The following is a 7,201-nucleotide window of genomic DNA, read 5'->3' on the forward strand; positions in this document are numbered from 1 at the left end:
GTAGTGCAACATTTTTAAAAATACCATCAAAACCTCTTAATGCAATAATTTTTACTTAATATTTGGCATACTGTGTTGCACTAAATCCAGTTAAACGAGACAGATTTTGCTCTCTTGTATGCACTGACCAACATGTAGTTGGTCAGTGTTCTACAAGTACTGATGATACACACCATATGTTCAAGAAGGCATATTGTATTGTTTTCTGACATAATTTATCACAATAACAATATATATTGTCATTTTGCCCAGCCCTGTCCCCCCGAGCTTCCACTTTTGTAGCAAGGCTTTCCACCAGATTTTCTGCCCCTTTTAGTCAAAAGGGCATTTGTAAGGTCAGATACTGATGCTTAACAAAAACACTGGCATTTATGGACCTCGCTTTGTGAATAGGGGCTCAGTCATGCTGGAACATTAGGGCCTTCCCCCAAACTGCTGCCACAAAGTTGGATGTTTACAATTGTCTAAAATGTCTTTGTATGCTGTAGTATTAACAATAAACTTCACTGGAACTACAGGGCCCAAACCCTGAAAAACAGCCCCAGCCCATTATTCCTCCTCCACCAAACTTTACTGTTGGCACTATGCATTCCGGTAGGTACGGTTCTCCTGGCATCTGACAAACCAAGATTTGTTGGCATGTGGCAGTTACCAGTGGCAGAGTGCTTAACAACACTCCAGCCAATGCTTGGCATTGCGCATAGTAATCTTAGGCTTGTGTGCAGCTGCTCAGCCTGGGAAACACGTTTTATGAAGCTTGCGACGCCTGACAATGGGTGTAGCTGAAACACCTGAACTCAATAATTAGGAGCGTCCACATACTTTTGGCCAAGCAATATAACGGTATTAGGACCCTATGAAATTCTCTTTACTTTTCCCCATTTTCAGTTTTCTTGGATTTTTGGATTCTCTCTGTAAGAAAGGCTGTGCAGAAAACGACAATAACACAAACACTGGATAAACATTTATACTTAATACTTTGCATATACTGAAACTGCTGAAATAGCAAAAAGCTACAGCTAGAAAACTTCTAAATGAAAACAAAAACATAAATGAATGAATTCATTCAATTGAGACATTCTACAAACTCTCTCATTCATGTTTAGCAGGCTAAAAGTTCTCCACAGGAGGGCTCCATAGGTACTCAAATAGCTGTGTGCATCAGTGAAAATGAGGAAACCCACACCAGCAGGATCTCACTAATTCTTGTGTTTTCAGACAGTTTATAAAGTTTGTTTTTTTCCTAAACTTTACTAGCAAGCCTAGGTGCCTGTACTGAGATGTGAAATGGTTTCGAAAGGATTTCTGGAAAGAATAATGTTTGTGGACAACAAATACGGACATATTACACAGATCGTGTACGGATGAAAATCCCATAATCCCATGCATGTCTGTGTTTATATCTAAATTCCATTTTAATGTCTCAATTCCAAAATTATATTAGTATTACCAGCATAGTGGAATTCACAGCACCCTGCAGTATGTAATACAGTATAAGAAAAGACATAAGTAAGTCTATTTCAGATTACATGTGTAAGGCATGCAGTAAGCATATTGCTAACTGGTGTCCATAAGCTTCCATTACTTCTTAGCCACATTAGCCTCATAGCTCCAGAGCTAAAGAAGCAAACATGTTCTGGCTGATCTACATTTGGGGTAAGGGGGAAAACTGCAAGTTTGACTCTTGGCTGAACTTTCGCTTTAAAAGCACAATGCCAGCATTACCACCTGAACACCAAGCTGCATCTCAGCATGACATGGCTCAGAGCCTTGCTGGCTCTCGCTCCTGAAGGTCAGCGGAGATCAGTATGGGTGCCGCATGCTCAAAGTTATGGGGCTATAACATAACCGCTGATGGACAGGAGGCGTGTGAGCCGCTGCCAGTAATGGGAGAATGACCGCAGGTGTGAAACACAATCGCCTTGAAATACCTGCCGACTGCTACACACGCAGAGATACAGACAGAGGAGTCAAACGGCTCTGACCTTTCTGATGGTTCTGACCTCAGCTCCCTGCCACAAGCCAACGTTTAACAACACTGTCACAGATAACCTTCACTAACCTCGTCTAGAACGTCTGGATGATACATATAGGTTCCAGGCCCAGGAAACACACTACAAATATTACTGACATATAAAAATGAACACAGAGGTTATATTTCATCATAGCAGAACATTCTTTATAACTCATTACTGACCTCACCTTTAATTTTTTGAACACCCCTGGTCAAATCACATGTTTTGTTTACATCTTCACATCCATCACATACTTTACAGGGAAAAAAACTAAATATGGCATTTTTCTGCAAAAGTACCTGCACAATTTCTATTTATTGTCTTAAATTAACATATTTATATTAAAAAAGATAAAAGTTTAAATGGTCCATAAATTTTGCACAGGCCACAATTTATCTTTTATTATTTTTATGTTAAATTCAGTAAATAAACAGTAATTGTGCATTATAATGTGCAGAAGTGCGTTGGTTGTGTTGTGAGGATGTGTTAACTTACTTTCACTTAGAAAATCAACAAAATGTAATTTGACCAGGGGCACCCAAACCTTTGCATATGACTAGCTATTATTATAAAAATAAAAAACGAATATATTTATTGATTTAAGCAAAAACAAAAATAATTAAAATTAATACAATAAATAAAATCTAAAAATGCTGATAAATGAAAAATAGGTTTTAATTAATTAACAATATCTTATATATATAATATAAAAAATATGCAATTTAAATGTAATATTACTCGATAAACTTGATAAAATAAAGTAATAATCATATTGCAAAATAATTAATATGTATATTTAATGTGTAAAAATATATAGCAGTATTTTAATTTGTTTTTTAATTATTTTCAATGATTAATCTTTTCATACATACATATATATATATATATATATATATATATATATACACACATACACACAAAATAAATAATTGCCTCTTGAACATAAATATGAATGGAACATTTGGAGAAATGGTTTGATTAACAAAACTCAAAATCTTACATGCCTTTTTTAGTGTGTGTGTGTGTGTATATATATATATATATATATATATGTGTGTGTGTGTGTGTGTACACAGTAGTTAAGGTTGGTATTTTTAAGAAAACTGTCTAAGATAAAAATAACCTAGTCGGTTAGAAAACGATTATCAGCAAACACTATAACGGAAAACAGAAGCACTTTCCAAAGCCACTCTTCACAGCACTCAATACAGTCCTCTTCTCCAGTTTCTTCTGCTTTTCTCTCTTTGCTCCATCTCCACTTGCTTTAAACATTAATGAGGAAATTCTTCAGCATGCCAGCAGCTAATGGAACTACGCCGAGATCCGTGTGCATAATTGGCTGGGATTTGCTCATCTGTCACTTCAGTTCACTTGAGGAACACAGTGATGTTACAGCTAAAGACCATCTCCACACACGCTCACACACCAGCTGTGCTGCCACAGTGCATCTATCTGTTCTCCAAAAACACACATTCCATACCTCATACTGCCTGTATCTACAGGGGTACATAGAAGAGTCCCCTCACCATCAATGCGTACAGTTTAGCACAAAAAGCTCTTTATAAATAGGGGTTGACTATTTTGTGTGTGGGTATATATATATATAGATACACACACAAAATTTTCTGATAATAAAATTGATCAACACAACATATTTGCCCACAATATCGTTCGGCTGATAAAATTAGTAGTAGAAGATTTATTAGCTTTATTAGTAGTCCTACTAGTAATTCATGCTATTCACCAGGTTATATGGTTAAGTTATAAGTGTATAGTGTTATATTATTATATATTATTTATGCATATATTAGCACATTATTTAAGACCCTGTCTTCAGTAAAAGCACTGCATAACTACAACATTAAAATCTGATTACTTTTTGACTACATTAAATATTGGTTGATGCTATCAATTGTCAACATGTATAGCTGCTTAACATTGGTGTTATATCTGTGACCAAATTTTAAAATTTTAAGACATTTTAAAATTCTATATGTTTCTATTCATTTCTACTTTGCGGGACCATCCTGGAATTGTCGTAGCCATTTATACTGACCATTTACCGTAAGCTGTTCTCTCCTATATTGCTGTACAGTATACACTTACAGCCTCGGGTGCACTTAGTCTCTCCCAGAGATGCTGACTTTAACCCCCCCCCAACCTTCTCCATAACGGCTACAATGGCATTAGTTTCCATGTGCAGGAGAGTTTAGATTTACAGCTTGAGTCGGACCTACACAAGGTCAAACTGTCCAGCTCCAGTTAGGAAACCTGGAGGATGCAATAAAACGCATGTGCACACAATTGCACCAGGTGTTAAGGTGCAGCTTTAGTGCTTTAGTGGAATCACAGTTACAAGGAAAACATTACATTACATGTTCTACAGTGAATTAAGTGTTAAATACAGTGTTTTTGTGTCCAGCTGGATAGCACAGATGTTAATGGAATACTGTTATTTAAAAAAAAATGTAATATAATTATTACAAAAATTCACAATATTTTCCAACACGCTATTATTTCATCTTATTGTAAGACTTACAGATTTACATTTAGCTGAAGCTCTTGCATGAAAACTCATGATCACTGAAAAAGGTGACAAGCCAATCCCCGTAGCGGAGTCCAGCAGAACTGTTCCTAGGTCAACTTTTCAGTATTTTAACATAAAGTTTTGGTACACTCCAAGGCTAAAATACAGGTGTACCTGCTGTAGAATTATTTGTTTCATTGAGTAGAACTACGCAAATGCAAGTCATGTCCAAATATTGTACCGTTTTCTATGTATTCTGATTTATTTGTTAAAAAATGTGTTGCTTATGATAACAAGGTCAAAACAGCAGTGTGTAAGAAATCTCCTTTTGAGACCCCATATCTATAATAAATAAAGGCCAGTCTACAAACCCATTAAAATGTTCTACTGGCTCCATGAAGCGTGTAGTGCTTGGACCCCGATGGTTGCCACTTGTGATACAGACGGTCATTTAGCTCTCACAGCGGTTACGGCAGTCCACAGAAATAAATATGTTCTATCAATTTCAGACGCAAAATAATGGAAGTTGACTGTCTTGGTTGCTAACAATGATCATTTACACATGAACCTTTTCATCACCCACCATTTGGAAGCTATAAAAAGAAAGAAATCCAAAAATGTAACCGGCCGTATCTTACTTCTGATTGGCCAATGAAAACCAAAAGTTGTATCTGTGCGTTTGCTAAATAGTGACCATGATCTGCTGCTGTGCTCTGTTCAAATCTTCACGATTCAAAGCAGTGAATTTCGCCAAAAGGTGATGAGTTTTCATGTATGTATTACGGCTAGAATACTAAATATCAAGCTAACAGGAAAATAATTTCATGCTTCAATTTTCAGCCAGTACATTAAAATATCAATTCATAATTCACACAATGATGCTGTCTAGTTTTATTTATGGTGGGTCATGTTTCTACCAAATCTTACTTTGCTTTTACATTTTTCAAAAATGGAGCAAAAATCTTGGACTGTTCCATTAAAGCAAACAGGGGTAGACAATACATAAGACATTTGATGAGGAAAGGATTAAAAGTGGCGTTGGATTTTGAAGTTGAGCTCAAGACTGTGGAGACACAATATGATATTCAATCTGTATTAAAGGTAATTCCATTGATTTTTTACATTTTTGCACAATTAAATGTTTATGATGTACACAAAGTCATTCAGAGTAGTAGTCTAGTATGAAATGCTCCGTTCCAGACAAATTAACAGAGTCAGAATTGTTCACAGTGGTAGTGATAGGAACCAGACCCTGATTTACAATAGTTCTGAGATCAGATTTGGCCTAAAACGTTTATTAACTCCAATCTTGGTGGCAAAATAGTCTTCAAAGAAAACATATTTTTACTATCATCAGCATCACATATAAACCTAAAAGGAATGTACGTTCACTTGTAGTATTGGATAGCAAATAAACTGACTTTGGTTACTTCTCAACAATTGAATTATGCAGAAATTTAAAAAAATCAATGCAATCCGCCTTTAACTTAATGCTTGATAGCTTTAGGCTACTCCACACTAAGGTCCGAGAACACTTTTTTCCATTACTGAGTGTTAATTCTGAGATCATTCTTTACACATTAAGTCGTCCCACAAAAAGTCTCACTCACATGTGCTGTGTCAGTTTCCTGTCTCACTCTGCTGTCCAGGCGGTCATGCGCCAGCTCGCCATCGTCCACTCGTTGCTGGAGCCGTTGGGGCTCTGTGAGCTCCTCTGCGCCGTGAGCCGTTCGCACTGCCTCCCAGTCCCGCACCGCCGCGCCCCAGCAGCCTTCAGAGGTTCAGGACATAACAACAGAAACAATAGCTGTTAATTGGTCAAAAAATAGGAAACATTAGCATTAGCCTGTGGTTTGCCAGCCCTGCTCCAGTAGTCCCACAGCACTGCACAGCTGGTGTTGACACTGTACAAACTGGTTGCATGTTACTACGTCTCAGTGTTTACTCTAGATGCATCAATACCATTTCTTTCCGACCGAATATCAGTACGTTTTTCAGTACTTGCCGATACCGAGTTGGGTGTAAGTTCTGGTGCACTGTCTGAAACAAAGGAAAACGTACCTTTCTGCGATTAAGTATGAATCTCTTAAGTGAACTAGCAAGGGGATATCAGATTCTGGGCTCCAGATAAGGTATGGTGAAAACAGGTAAGTGCAATCCTAACTGTCAGAACATACATATCTCTCTGAATGTCACTTTAAAGGGGTTGTGTTGACTTTTGCTATGATAACCATGTATGGAATATATTGCTCGCAGTGAAGGGTGCCACGGTGTAGAAGTTTCTTAGTTCTGATGCTATTCAGAGTGAGGCTTATACCCTCTCAGAACAATTGCCAAGAGACTCCCTGGGCTTGTGATAAGCTTACTAAAACCTTGCGAGAGACCAGCTTTCTACTTCACTGACTTCATATTAACAGAATCTCCACAACTAGTTCTATTAACTACAATAGTGCACTTCCTGAAGAAAATGCAGAGTGACTGCGCAGCTTAGGCAATTTTAGAATGGTTGCTAGGGCATTGCCAGGAGGTTACTATGATATTTTACATGGTTGCTAAGGTGTTGCTAGGTAATAAGCTGTTGTACTCCAGGTTCTTGCTATGGTGTTGCTAGACAGTTGCCAAAGTGTACCAGGTGGTTGCTTAGGTGTTGCTAGGTTGT

This window comes from Colossoma macropomum, unplaced genomic scaffold (assembly GCF_904425465.1).
Source record: "Colossoma macropomum unplaced genomic scaffold, Colossoma_macropomum, whole genome shotgun sequence".
NCBI lineage: Eukaryota > Metazoa > Chordata > Actinopteri > Characiformes > Serrasalmidae > Colossoma > Colossoma macropomum.